General features: G+C 49.6%; 19 non-coding genes across 19 annotated transcripts; all 19 read left to right on the top strand.

Annotated features, from left to right (window-relative positions):
- The first annotated feature begins 6,482 nt into the window (after positions 1–6,482).
- Positions 6,483–6,564, top strand: trnal-aag. The gene has a single exon. It is a non-coding gene; the product is annotated as a tRNA-Leu (tRNA).
- A 324-nt stretch (positions 6,565–6,888) lies between these two features.
- trnag-ucc lies at positions 6,889–6,960 on the top strand. Its single transcript has one exon. It is a non-coding gene; the product is annotated as a tRNA-Gly (tRNA).
- A 128-nt stretch (positions 6,961–7,088) lies between these two features.
- trnal-uag lies at positions 7,089–7,170 on the top strand. The gene has a single exon. It is a non-coding gene; the product is annotated as a tRNA-Leu (tRNA).
- A 320-nt stretch (positions 7,171–7,490) lies between these two features.
- Positions 7,491–7,562, top strand: trnag-ucc. Its single transcript has one exon. It is a non-coding gene; the product is annotated as a tRNA-Gly (tRNA).
- Positions 7,563–7,690: 128 nt separating this feature from the next.
- Positions 7,691–7,772, top strand: trnal-uag. The gene has a single exon. It is a non-coding gene; the product is annotated as a tRNA-Leu (tRNA).
- A 319-nt stretch (positions 7,773–8,091) lies between these two features.
- On the top strand, positions 8,092–8,163 carry trnag-ucc. The gene has a single exon. It is a non-coding gene; the product is annotated as a tRNA-Gly (tRNA).
- Positions 8,164–8,291: 128 nt separating this feature from the next.
- Positions 8,292–8,373, top strand: trnal-uag. Its single transcript has one exon. It is a non-coding gene; the product is annotated as a tRNA-Leu (tRNA).
- A 320-nt stretch (positions 8,374–8,693) lies between these two features.
- On the top strand, positions 8,694–8,765 carry trnag-ucc. The gene has a single exon. It is a non-coding gene; the product is annotated as a tRNA-Gly (tRNA).
- A 128-nt stretch (positions 8,766–8,893) lies between these two features.
- trnal-uag lies at positions 8,894–8,975 on the top strand. The gene has a single exon. It is a non-coding gene; the product is annotated as a tRNA-Leu (tRNA).
- A 319-nt stretch (positions 8,976–9,294) lies between these two features.
- trnag-ucc lies at positions 9,295–9,366 on the top strand. The gene has a single exon. It is a non-coding gene; the product is annotated as a tRNA-Gly (tRNA).
- A 127-nt stretch (positions 9,367–9,493) lies between these two features.
- On the top strand, positions 9,494–9,575 carry trnal-uag. The gene has a single exon. It is a non-coding gene; the product is annotated as a tRNA-Leu (tRNA).
- A 320-nt stretch (positions 9,576–9,895) lies between these two features.
- trnag-ucc lies at positions 9,896–9,967 on the top strand. Its single transcript has one exon. It is a non-coding gene; the product is annotated as a tRNA-Gly (tRNA).
- Positions 9,968–10,496: 529 nt separating this feature from the next.
- Positions 10,497–10,568, top strand: trnag-ucc. The gene has a single exon. It is a non-coding gene; the product is annotated as a tRNA-Gly (tRNA).
- A 127-nt stretch (positions 10,569–10,695) lies between these two features.
- On the top strand, positions 10,696–10,777 carry trnal-uag. Its single transcript has one exon. It is a non-coding gene; the product is annotated as a tRNA-Leu (tRNA).
- Positions 10,778–11,097: 320 nt separating this feature from the next.
- On the top strand, positions 11,098–11,169 carry trnag-ucc. Its single transcript has one exon. It is a non-coding gene; the product is annotated as a tRNA-Gly (tRNA).
- Positions 11,170–11,298: 129 nt separating this feature from the next.
- On the top strand, positions 11,299–11,380 carry trnal-uag. The gene has a single exon. It is a non-coding gene; the product is annotated as a tRNA-Leu (tRNA).
- A 320-nt stretch (positions 11,381–11,700) lies between these two features.
- trnag-ucc lies at positions 11,701–11,772 on the top strand. The gene has a single exon. It is a non-coding gene; the product is annotated as a tRNA-Gly (tRNA).
- Positions 11,773–11,901: 129 nt separating this feature from the next.
- On the top strand, positions 11,902–11,983 carry trnal-aag. The gene has a single exon. It is a non-coding gene; the product is annotated as a tRNA-Leu (tRNA).
- Positions 11,984–12,913: 930 nt separating this feature from the next.
- On the top strand, positions 12,914–12,985 carry trnag-ucc. The gene has a single exon. It is a non-coding gene; the product is annotated as a tRNA-Gly (tRNA).
- Positions 12,986–13,183: the final 198 nt, after the last annotated feature.

Genomic DNA, 13,183 nt, shown 5'->3' with positions numbered 1-13,183 from the left:
ATGTCCTCGATAGCAGCCTTGGTCAGAGGGGCCTCCTGGGGATCTCTCCCAGGTGGATTGACCGCAGCGGGTGGTATGGTCACCACCGGCACGCTCTTGGTCTCACTCTCTGCCGTCAGGTGCTGCCACAGCTGCTGCGTCTCCAGAAGTTTCTCTGGGCTGGTGTTCAGGGACGTGCTGGCGTTGGTCCGCTTTGCCCAATGCTTCACATACTGTGAAATGTGTTGCTTTGTTGTTGGATGCAACAGGCTATTGGGGTCACGGGAAGCAGCCTGCACCAAGCCAGCGTAGTCACTGTCCACCCTCTGCAGGAAATCCTTCGACCCTTGGTGGATTCCTATGAGGCCGTCGATGACCTCCTTCATGGCCTCTGTCCACCGGGAATGGTCCAAGACGTACAGAAGCCCGCCTGCCTTGATGGACATTGTGCGAGCAGCACGCGAGTTTGCTGTGATGGGCAGTGCAGGTGTCGTTGGCAGACCTGAAGACAAGTAGAAATAACACATAATAAATATAAAATCTTGCTCTATCAAGCATCAGTGCAACTTGAGTGTTGCATCTCATTCACATTTTACTAGCAGATGTGTAAAATGAGGGATATTTGCAAAATTACCTTGAGTGGAGGTTGATTGGACTGGCTGGACTGTGGTCTGGGGCAAGACTCCAGAAGCCTCACCAAAGACGTCATCCTGCAACAGAGGAAGTACATGCATTTCAATTATTTAAACATGTGTGCTTAGTCTGCAGGTATAACCTGTGTAAGTTTGAAAGGGTAAATTACAAAGTGCTATCAATGCAACTTACATTGTCTTCTGGCGTGATGAAGGGCTGGTCGGCGACCACCCGGTCAGCCTCCTCTTCCTCAGCTCCCTCTTCATCAGCCCCCTGGGACCTGTTCTTGAACCAGTCCAGAGGCACAGGGCGACAGCCTGGCTCCACATACTGCAGGCCAAATCTCTCCCCTGTGTCTCTGTGGCTCAACTGCAGTGCAGGGTATTTGGCATGGCCGGTCACCCTCTCCGATGCCACGTTCAGCTGCATGATGAGCACTGGGTCAAAGACTGCAGGTAGCTTCACGTCCGGTAACTTCAGATCCACCAATCTCTGAAAGTTCCACCGTGCCATGCCCATCATGCCTTGAGCCTGGAAGAGCTCGGAGGAAACACAGTTGCCTGTGATCCACCGTGCCTGATGCGCATGGAAACCCTCCTGTTGGGAGGTGCCTCTCACAGGGATCCACACTGGGACAGCTGCTCCTTCACCCTTGACGTGGTTGAGCTGCACTGTTCCTCCGTGTCTGTAAAGGATCCCGTCCTCCTCTTCTGGATCACTCAGGCAGCCTCTCAGGATGTGCACCCTCTGGAGTCTCCACAGCTTTAGCATGGACGGCTTGAAGAGGTAGACACCATTGGGATCTGTCTCTAGGAAGAACTGTTTGAGGACGCTCTCCACTCTCTCCAGCAGCTCTGTAGGTTGTGGTACCTTACAATTGAAAAAAGGATTACAGATGATTTCATATGCATTAACGGAATACAGAAATTAAATTACGTATTTTTCTTATTTATGTTATAACATAACAAGCATTATTAATGTTATGAACATTCAAAAGTACCTTGGTCCGGCAGTGTTCCCGGATATGCTGCTTTGTGGGATTGGCAGGCCTGATCCCACAGAAGGCGTATGCCTCCGTCAGCCTCTGCAGGTCAGTCTGGTCCACCACACAGAATGCAGCACTGAGGAACCGGCAGAAAGTGCTGTGGAGTGTATGGTGCTCTGACACGCACTCCCTTGAGAACCGCCGCATGCAATGGAAAAGGTCCAGTTTGACAGTGATGTCGCTGCTGTACTTTCCCCGGGAGGCACATGAGTTGGTCAGGTTCCCAGATGTTGCCCCCGTCACCACAGCTTCCGTGGTTTTCCATGAATCCCAGTGGAGGTGCTCCTGGGGGTCAAGGTTTGGGATCCGGAAATCAGCACAGCAGTCCCTGCTCACACAGTGAGAGAGAGAGAGAGAAAAACACAAATTAATGATAGGCTTTGAGTTTCTATGTCACCTGCATACAATCCCCTGTAACTATATAGTATATTATATTTTGCTAAATGTTTCTGTCCTGTGTAAAATTGAATACAAAAGCTGTGATCTGGCTTTTACCTGTCCACCCACTGGTACTTTGCCTTCGGCAGTCCAGCTGAGTCGTAGCGATGAGACAGCCCCTCGTACATGGGTTCCAGCGACCGGTCACTCTCTGACTGAAGCATCACCCAGGACAGGATCATCCAGTTCTCATTCATCACGAGGACATGGTTCCGGATGAGAGCACCACCTTCCGGGCCACCTTCCGTGTGTGGTCAGCTCGAATGACCTGCCCAAAAGTGCCTTGCAGGACAAGAGTGAGGGTCTTCTCCTTACGGTGGTACTCATGTACGAGGCAGTCTACTAGGTAGCGGGGACTGATGGCTACCCCACACCAGCCATTGGTCAAGTCGTAGGTACCAAAGGGATCAGGGGTGTTGTCCTTCCGCATGGTGCCTGTGATGGTCTTCTGCCCATACAGGCCGGAGTCACCATCCTGCACATTCTGTACAGTCAACAGATAGGCAAGGTGTGCCCTCTCGTACCGTAGGTGCAGAGCCTCATTCAGCTGATTTGCCATGTCTGTGGCCGACCTCCCTGTGCGACATAGCTCATCCATTACCGTTTTGCAGATGGCTTTTTTGTGGGTGAGAAATGCTGGCAGGATGTTGCAGAAGAGTTTTGGCAGCATTTCCATCCACTGGGGTTTGTCAGCGAACCAGTACCTCTTGCATGTTTTGCAGTTCAGCCGAGAGGCCAAGATGTAGTACTGGCCGCTGGTCCCAATAATGACCCGGGGTCGCCCAACTCCTGCCGAAACCACATGGGGAGTGGAGCAGCCGTAGAGGCAGGGTAAAATGTAATTGTTCCTCACTCTCTCCATAATTGCATGCTCCGGTTTCCAAATGAAAAATGGATGTAGCTGGAAGTACTTGGGAGATGGCATATCATAGACTGGATCTATGAGTTCTGGTTGGGGTGGATGACGCCACAAGGAGATCATACCCATCAGATGTCGTACAGGTCGAGATCCTGGCCAAAGTCCCAAAGATTCCAACTCCGTTTTCATCCACATCTTCTGGTTTTGGGAGCAGTTCCACTGGCTGACGTCTTGGTCCTTCCTATGGAGTGGTGGTGGGATGGTAGACGGAGCTGGGGTAGGTAGCGCACCAGCTGCGGCTGGAACAGGACAGGGTAGAGCGACAGCAGCAGACGTGGCAGGAGATGGAGCAGAGTGCGGTGGCATGGTGGCTGCAGACAGCACAGGAGCCAGTCGGGGAGAGGCTGCAGGATGACAGATGATAATGATGAGCAACTACATTCTGTAAACAACAGACTAAATACATAGATTTTTAAACATATAAAATATTTTTAAATACTTTCAAGTAATTATATTATTAAATAATAGTGACTCATACCTTTTGAGATAGCAGTGTTTGCTGACTCTGTACACAGGCCCAGTGCAAGCAACTCGGGCGGAACTGGCACTGGAGCCTTCACTGGAACTGGGGGATCTAATGACAAAATATGTATATAGCTCACAACCTGTCTTTTTGCTACCGGGACTGCAGTGAGAGATGACTTTCAATCACAGGCTAAGAGTTAAATGAGGTAAGTAAGTTATGTTTGATTAAATCTTGTATCTAGTTAGGCGCATGTAGACATCAATATTAACCTGGCAACAAAGAAGTGAGTCCATCACCCTGGTCTGGTCTGGAGAGTGTGGCTGCTGGTTTACTCTTTTCTATTACAGAAAGCACAATGTTATTCTCAACATCTAACATAGTAGCTCATGCAAAACACAACATATTGTTTGTAGTATGTTTTTAAATTGCAAGAGATTCAGATGTAGTCCTAGGAACATGATCATTTTACCTTGAGCAGTGCTGGGGTCCAGTCTGTTACCAGGCAGTTTAGACTGAGCAGCGGATGGATTCTTATATCCTGAAAAAAAGGACAAAGTTAGTCACCGTGTAAAAGTTATATTTCAGACTGACAGAGGCAAATTGCATGTGTGCTTTGTTTGCATGTAAGAACTTCTCTCAATTGGATCTGTCAGCAACTATCAAACAGCTTTAATCCTAAATAAATAATTTTGTTCAAAAACCTGTTAAGCAAACAATGCAAACGGTGGCATGCACATTCATGCAGTCATCATGCAGAGTATAAGACAAATAACACTTACCCTCAACGAAGAGCCTGTAAATTCATAATGGGAATCATGCAGAGTATAAGAAAAAAAACACTTACCATCAACGATGGAGAGGATGTAAATTCATGATTGGAGTTTTGAAAGGCAGAACACCATAAACATTGAACAAGGCCAGAAACGTGGCATGAACATTGAACAAGGCCAGGAACGTGGCATGAACATTGACCAAGAGTCATGTCTTGGTCCCAACAACTGATATGCAAAGAGACCTCGGCCTGCTGGTCTCTTATTCCTGGGAGATGAAGATGCACCCGAAGACAGGGCAGCAGCTAGTGACAAAGCAGAGATGAAAAGATGTACAACATGCTGTCAAGTAGCAGTTCAAAAGCATATTGCTTTAAATGTGTCCTCAGTCACACACAACAAGGCCCACAAAGGAACATTCACTTACAGCTCTGCTTGACCATCTTGGAGGGGGAGATGTTCAGCATGGCTTGCTCCAGGTCTTCATCTTCATCCATGACTGTGGTGCAAACAGGAAAGAAACATAAGAATGTATTCCTTTCACTGTACAATAGTTACATTTATATCCTATCTGTTACATGCATCAAATGAAAGTTAACCATAATCACAAGCATTAAATTACTTATAATATTTAATTAATACTGATGACCTACCCACGGCTTGGCTGGAGGCGAGCAGAGGAGAGGACATGGATGCCTCCTGGGTCTTCTTGGTCAGGTACCGCTTCAGTTTGTCCATGCTAGTTCCCGGAGTGGTGGTCCGGGACAGAACGAACGCTGCAAAGCCATCTGCCCTACCCTCCCAGACGTCACCCCAGGTCCTTGTTGGCATGCGGCCAAAGCCGACCTGTTGGTCCTCCTCCACTGAGCTGACAGCCCCGGTCCTCCTGGCCTCGTACTCCAGCACTGCCTTGATTTCCTTGAAGGAATTGGCATACCCTACAAAGGACCGCAGGCTGTCTTTGCTGGGCCCATCCAAAGGCATGCCAGCCATTTGCTCCTTTTCAAATTGTTTAATGAGGTACAGAGTGTACCCCACATCATTTTCAAGGAGCCATCTGACCAATTTCCCCTTATACTTTCCAAACTGTAAAGTATACTCCCCCAACACCTCAGTTTGATCAGACACATCCCCCCCCTCGGTCACGGACCAAAGAGCACGCCCTTGCCCTCATCTGCTCCTCCTTTATGGGTGCTGACTTGTCCTTCAGAGAGACAGAGGAGTCCTTCCAACGCTTGGCTTCCTCAGTTGCATCTTGGAGAAGGTAGCCATGTGACCCCTTCCGAAAGACCACCACCACTCTCCCAGGATAAAAACTAAAAACTTGCTTAGACATCTGTATTTAAAAGAAATAACACATTCAATAATTACAACAAATTACATGTCAAGAGGGGGTGGTAGCCAGAGTATTTTCAAACAACACTGCCCTACAGTAGATCTGTATCTATTCGATGAGTGTGCTTACTTGAGGTGAATGTGCCTCATCTCAACTCCCCCATCCTCCCCCATCCCCCAACAATCCCCCTCAATGTCCTTTGTCTTGGAATGTGTATTAGCTGCGAACAGCTCTCTTCTAACATGACTTTTATTCACGATTCACTATTAATTTTACATAACATGCTGGCAAACCATTGTCGGTATATTGTTAGTAACTAACGTTACTGAATAACTTTGGGAAGTTATAGTAGTACCAACGTAACATTGCATTAGTGGCTACTGTACATACAGTTTCATTCATTCATACTGTTAGACTGAGAGTCATAGCGTGCTCAATGTTGAGTTTTCACAAAGCAGAGATGAGTAAAATAACATGTTCATTCATGATTTAGCTAGCTATTTTTAGATCTATCCAGATGGATATCTTACCTCAGTGCAGATCTACGTGTACTGTTCTCTCAAAAAATGTTCTGATCTGAGACGCTTCTCTATCTCGTAAGAAAACCGCGAAACAGCGCCCCCCAAATCCCCATAGTGGCCACAAATGGTAGTATTCGATATGGTTAAGGATAGCCATAGAGAATGAATGGGAAAAGTTAAGGAAGTTAAGACCATTCATCGCAGCCTCCCGCGCGGCTGACCCGGGTTCGATTCCCGGCCAATGCAGAACCTTGAGAAAAATGTATTTTATCTGGTGTCATTCCACTGCTTGCGGGCATTAGATATAGTCACGTGAGCTCCTGGACGATCGATCAGCTTCGGTTCGAGCTCGGCTGGCCAACAGCTGACAGCGGGGGTAGCGTGGCCGAGCGGTCCAAGGCGCTGGATTAAGGCTCCAGTCTCTCCGGAGGCGTGGGTTTGAATCCCACCGCTGCCACTTTTGTAGGGTGCTAACGCCGTCTCGTTGCTTTCAAGTCAGTAAGTGGGTTTTAAAGTTGAATTATGGCTCGACGTGTTGTGTTGTCGTTGATGCTTTCTTGGGGCATCGTAGGTATAGTGGCTCCATCACCAGACAATACAAAGTGTGATAGGCATTTCGTCTCTTGTAACGTCGAGCACATCCGGATTAGGCCAAGTGTTCTAAACTCGACAGAAGTATAAACCAGGTTTATGGCAATCTCTTACTAGTTGGACGTCAGTAGGTGGTGTGAAAAATCGAACCGTGGCTCGAAAATCTGTGCGATCATGGAGGATGTCGTGGGCATTGGTGGTATAGTGGCAAGCATAGCTGCCTTCCAAGCAGTTGACCCGGGTTCGATTCCCGGCCAATGCAGAACCTTGAGAAAGATATGTTTTATCTGGTGTCATTCCACTGCTTGCGGGCATTAGACTAGTCACGTGAGCTCCTGGACGATCGATCAGCTTCGGTTGGAGCTCGGCTGGCCAACAGTTGACAACGGGGGTAGCGTGGCCGAGCGGTCCAAGGTGCTGGATTTAGGCTCCAGTCTCTTCGGAGGCGTGGGTTCGAATCCCACCGCTGCCAGTTTTGTAGGGTGCTAACGCCGTCTCGTTGCTTTCAAGTCAGTAAGTGGGTTTGAAAGGTGAACTGTGGCTCGACATGTTGTCGTTGATGCTTTCTTGGGGCATCGTAGGTATAGTGGCTCCATCACCAGACAATACAAAGTGTGAGAGGCATTTCGTCTCTTGTGACGGTCGAGCACATCCGGATTAGGCCAAGTGTTCCAAACTCGACAGAAGTATAAACCAGGTTTATGGCAAACTCTTACTAGTTGGACGTCAGTAGGTGGTGTGAAAAATCGAACCGTGGCTCGAAAAGCTGTGCGATCATGGAGGATGTCGTGGGCATTGGTGGTATAGTGGCAAGCATATCTGCCTTCCAAGCAGTTGACCCGGGTTCGATTCCCGGCCAATGCAGAACCTTGAGAAAGATGTGTTTTATCTGGTGTCATTCCACTGCTTGCGGGCATTAGATATAGTCACGTGAGCTCCTGGACGATCGATCAGCTTCGGTTTGAGCTCGGCTGGCCAACAGCTGACAACGGGGTAGCGTGGCCGAGCGGTCCAAGGCGCTGGATTTAGGCTCCAGTCTCTCCGGAGGCGTGGGTTCGAATCCGACTGCTGCCACATTTGTAGGGTACTAATGCCGTCTCGTTGCTTTCAAGTCAGTAAGTGGGTTTTAAAGGTGAACTGTGGCTCGACATGTTGTCGTTGATGCTTTCTTGGGGCATCGTAGGTATAGTGGCTCCATCACCAGACAATACAAAGTGTGATAGGCATTTCGTCTCTTGTAACGTCGAGCACATCCGGATTAGGCCAAGTGTTCCAAACTCGACAGAAGTATAAACCAGGTTTATGGCAATCTCTTACTAGTTGGACGTCAGTAGGTGGTGTGAAAAATCGAACCGTGGCTCGAAAAGCTGTGCGATCATGGAGGATGTCGTGGGCATTGGTGGTATAGTGGCAAGCATAGCTGCCTTCCAAGCAGTTGACCCGGGTTCGATTCCCGGCCAATGCAGAACCTTGAGAAAGATGTGTTTTATCTGGTGTCATTCCACTGCTTGCGGGCATTAGACTAGTCACGTGAGCTCCTTGACGATCGATCAGCTTCGGTTGGAGCTCGGCTGGCCAACAGTTGACAACGGGGGTAGCGTGGCCGAGCGGTCCAAGGTGCTGGATTTAGGCTCCAGTCTCTCCGGAGGCGTGGGTTCGAATCCCACCGCTGCCAGTTTTGTAGGGTGCTAACGCCGTCTCGTTGCTTTCAAGTCAGTAAGTGGGTTTGAAAGGTGAACTGTGGCTCGACATGTTGTCGTTGATGCTTTCTTGGGGCATCGTAGGTATAGTGGCTCCATCACCAGACAATACAAAGTGTGAGAGGCATTTCGTCTCTTGTGACGGTCGAGCACATCCGGATTAGGCCAAGTGTTCCAAACTCGACAGAAGTATAAACCAGGTTTATGGCAAACTCTTACTAGTTGGACGTCAGTAGGTGGTGTGAAAAATCGAACCGTGGCTCGAAAAGCTGTGCGATCATGGAGGATGTCGTGGGCATTGGTGGTATAGTGGCAAGCATATCTGCCTTCCAAGCAGTTGACCCGGGTTCGATTCCCGGCCAATGCAGAACCTTGAGAAAGATGTGTTTTATCTGGTGTCATTCCACTGCTTGCGGGCATTAGATATAGTCACGTGAGCTCCTGGACGATCGATCAGCTTCGGTTTGAGCTCGGCTGGCCAACAGCTGACAACGGGGTAGCGTGGCCGAGCGGTCCAAGGCGCTGGATTTAGGCTCCAGTCTCTCCGGAGGCGTGGGTTCGAATCCGACTGCTGCCACATTTGTAGGGTACTAATGCCGTCTCGTTGCTTTCAAGTCAGTAAGTGGGTTTTAAAGGTGAACTGTGGCTCGACATGTTGTCGTTGATGCTTTCTTGGGGCATCGTAGGTATAGTGGCTCCATCACCAGACAATACAAAGTGTGATAGGCATTTCGTCTCTTGTAACGTCGAGCACATCCGGATTAGGCCAAGTGTTCCAAACTCGACAGAAGTATAAACCAGGTTTATGGCAATCTCTTACTAGTTGGACGTCAGTAGGTGGTGTGAAAAATCGAACCGTGGCTCGAAAAGCTGTGCGATCATGGAGGATGTCGTGGGCATTGGTGGTATAGTGGCAAGCATAGCTGCCTTCCAAGCAGTTGACCCGGGTTCGATTCCCGGCCAATGCAGAACCTTGAGAAAGATGTGTTTTATCTGGTGTCATTCCACTGCTTGCGGGCATTAGACTAGTCACGTGAGCTCCTTGACGATCGATCAGCTTCGGTTGGAGCTCGGCTGGCCAACAGTTGACAACGGGGTAGCGTGGCCGAGCGGTCCAAGGTGCTGGATTTAGGCTCCAGTCTCTCCGGAGGCGTGGGTTCGAATCCCACCGCTGCCAGTTTTGTAGGGTGCTAACGCCGTCTCGTTGCTTTCAAGTCAGTAAGTGGGTTTGAAAGGTGAACTGTGGCTCGACATGTTGTCGTTGATGCTTTCTTGGGGCATCGTAGGTATAGTGGCTCCATCACCAGACAATACAAAGTGTGAGAGGCATTTCGTCTCTTGTGACGGTCGAGCACATCCGGATTAGGCCAAGTGTTCCAAACTCGACAGAAGTATAAACCAGGTTTATGGCAAACTCTTACTAGTTGGACGTCAGTAGGTGGTGTGAAAAATCGAACCGTGGCTCGAAAAGCTGTGCGATCATGGAGGATGTCGTGGGCATTGGTGGTATAGTGGCAAGCATATCTGCCTTCCAAGCAGTTGACCCGGGTTCGATTCCCGGCCAATGCAGAACCTTGAGAAAGATGTGTTTTATCTGGTGTCATTCCACTGCTTGCGGGCATTAGATATAGTCACGTGAGCTCCTGGACGATCGATCAGCTTCGGTTTGAGCTCGGCTGGCCAACAGCTGACAACGGGGTAGCGTGGCCGAGCGGTCCAAGGCGCTGGATTTAGGCTCCAGTCTCTCCGGAGGCGTGGCTTCGAATCCGACTGCTGCCACTTTTGTAGGGTACTAATGCCGTCTCGTTGCTTTCAAGTCAGTAAGTGGGTTTGAAAGGTGAACTGTGGCTCGACATGTTGTCGTTGATGCTTTCTTGGGGCATCGTAGGTATAGTGGCTCCATCACCAGACAATACAAAGTGTGATAGGCATTTCGTCTCTTGTAACGTCGAGCACATCCGGATTAGGCCAAGTGTTCCAAACTCGACAGAAGTATAAACCAGGTTTATGGCAATCTCTTACTAGTTGGACGTCAGTAGGTGGTGTGAAAAATCGAACCGTGGCTCGAAAAGCTGTGCGATCATGGAGGATGTCGTGGGCATTGGTGGTATAGTGGCAAGCATAGCTGCCTTCCAAGCAGTTGACCCGGGTTCGATTCCCGGCCAATGCAGAACCTTGAGAAAGATGTGTTTTATCTGGTGTCATTCCACTGCTTGCGGGCATTAGACTAGTCACGTGAGCTCCTTGACGATCGATCAGCTTCGGTTGGAGCTCGGCTGGCCAACAGTTGACAACGGGGTAGCGTGGCCGAGCGGTCCAAGGTGCTGGATTTAGGCTCCAGTCTCTCCGGAGGCGTGGGTTCGAATCCCACCGCTGCCAGTTTTGTAGGGTGCTAACGCCGTCTCGTTGCTTTCAAGTCAGTAAGTGGGTTTGAAAGGTGAACTGTGGCTCGACATGTTGTCGTTGATGCTTTCTTGGGGCATCGTAGGTATAGTGGCTCCATCACCAGACAATACAAAGTGTGAGAGGCATTTCGTCTCTTGTGACGGTCGAGCACATCCGGATTAGGCCAAGTGTTCCAAACTCGACAGAAGTATAAACCAGGTTTATGGCAAACTCTTACTAGTTGGACGTCAGTAGGTGGTGTGAAAAATCGAACCGTGGCTCGAAAAGCTGTGCGATCATGGAGGATGTCGTGGGCATTGGTGGTATAGTGGCAAGCATATCTGCCTTCCAAGCAGTTGACCCGGGTTCGATTCCCGGCCAATGCAGAACCTTGAGAAAGATGTGTTTTATCTGGTGTCATTCCACTGCTTGCGGGCATTAGATATAGTCACGTGAGCTCCTGGACGATCGATCAGCTTCGGTTTGAGCTCGGCTGGCCAACAGCTGACAACGGGGGTAGCGTGGCCGAGCGGTCCAAGGCGCTGGATTTAGGCTCCAGTCTCTCCGGAGGCGTGGGTTCGAATCCGACTGCTGCCACTTTTGTAGGGTACTAATGCCGTCTCGTTGCTTTCAAGTCAGTAAGTGGGTTTGAAAGGTGAACTGTGGCTCGACATGTTGTCGTTGATGCTTTCTTGGGGCATCGTAGGTATAGTGGCTCCATCACCAGACAATACAAAGTGTGAGAGGCATTTCGTCTCTTGTGACGGTCGAGCACATCCGGATTAGGCCAAGTGTTCCAAACTCGACAGAAGTATAAACCAGGTTTATGGCAAACTCTTACTAGTTGGACGTCAGTAGGTGGTGTGAAAAATCGAACCGTGGCTCGAAAAGCTGTGCGATCATGGAGGATGTTGTGGGCATTGGTGGTATAGTGGCAAGCATAGCTGCCTTCCAAGCAGTTGACCCGGGTTCGATTCCCGGCCAATGCAGAACCTTGAGAAAGATGTGTTTTATCTGGTGTCATTCCACTGCTTGCGGGCATTAGATATAGTCACGTGAGCTCCTGGACGATCGATCAGCTTCGGTTTGAGCTCGGCTGGCCAACAGCTGACAACGGGGGTAGCGTGGCCGAGCGGTCCAAAGCGCTGGATTAAGGCTCCAGTCTCTCCGGAGGCGTGGGTTCGAATCCCACCGCTGCCACTTTAGTAGGGTGCTAACGGCGTCTCATTGCTTTCACGTCAGTAAGTGGGTTTGAAAGGTGAACTGTGTCTCGATGTGTTGTCGTTGATGCTTTCTTGGGGCATCGTAGGTATAGTGGCTCCATCACCAGACAATACAAAGTGTGAGAGGCATTTCGTCTCTTGTGACGGTCGAGCACATCCGGATTAGGCCAAGTGTTCCAAACTCGACAGAAGTATAAACCAGGTTTATGGCAATCTCTTACTAGTTGGACGTCAGTAGGTGGTGTGAAAAATCGAACCGTGGCTCGAAAAGCTGTGCGATCATGGAGGATGTCGTGGGCATTGGTGGTATAGTGTCAAGCATAGCTGCCTTCCAAGCAGTTGACCTGGGTTCGATTTCCGGCCAATGCAGAACCTTGAGAAAGATGTGTTTTATCTGGTGTCATTCCACTGCTTGCGGGCATTAGACTAGTCACGTGAGCTCCTGGACGATCAATCAGCTTCGGTTGGAGCTCGGCTGGCCAACAGTTGACAACGGGGTAGGGTGGCCGAGCGGTCCAAGGTGCTGGATTTAGGCTCCAGTCTCTCCGGAGGCATGGTTTCGAATCCCACCGCTGCCACTTTTGTAGGGTGCTAACGGCGTCTCATTGCTTTCACGTCAGTAAGTGGGTTTGAAAGGTGAACTGTGGCTCGACGTGTTGTGTTGTGTTGTCTTTGATGCTTTCTTGGGGCATCGTAGGTATAGTGGCTCCATCACCAGACAATACAAAGTGTGATAGGCATTTCGTCTCTTGTAACGTCGAGCACATCCGGATTAGGCCAAGTGTTCCAAACTCGACAGAAGTATAAACCAGGTTTATGGCAATCTCTTACTAGTTGGACGTCAGTAGGTGGTGTGAAAAATCGAACCGTGGCTCGAAAAGCTGTGCGATCATGGAGGATGTCGTGGGCATTGGTGGTATAGTGGCAAGCATAGCTGCCTTCCAAGCAGTTGACCCGGGTTCGATTCCCGGCCAATGCAGAACCTTGAGAAAGATGTGTTTTATCTGGTGTCATTCCACTGCTTGCGGGCATTAGACTAGTCACGTGAGCTCCTTGACGATCGATCAGCTTCGGTTGGAGCTCGGCTGGCCAACAGTTGACAACGGGGTAGCGTGGCCGAGCGGTCCAAGGTGCGGATTTAGGCTCCAGTCTCTCCGGAGGCGTGGGTTCGAATCCC

This window comes from Hypomesus transpacificus, unplaced genomic scaffold (assembly GCF_021917145.1).
Source record: "Hypomesus transpacificus isolate Combined female unplaced genomic scaffold, fHypTra1 scaffold_188, whole genome shotgun sequence".
Lineage (NCBI taxonomy): Eukaryota > Metazoa > Chordata > Actinopteri > Osmeriformes > Osmeridae > Hypomesus > Hypomesus transpacificus.
Note: the sequence above shows the minus strand (reverse complement) of the source record. Positions and strands in the feature narration are given on the sequence as shown.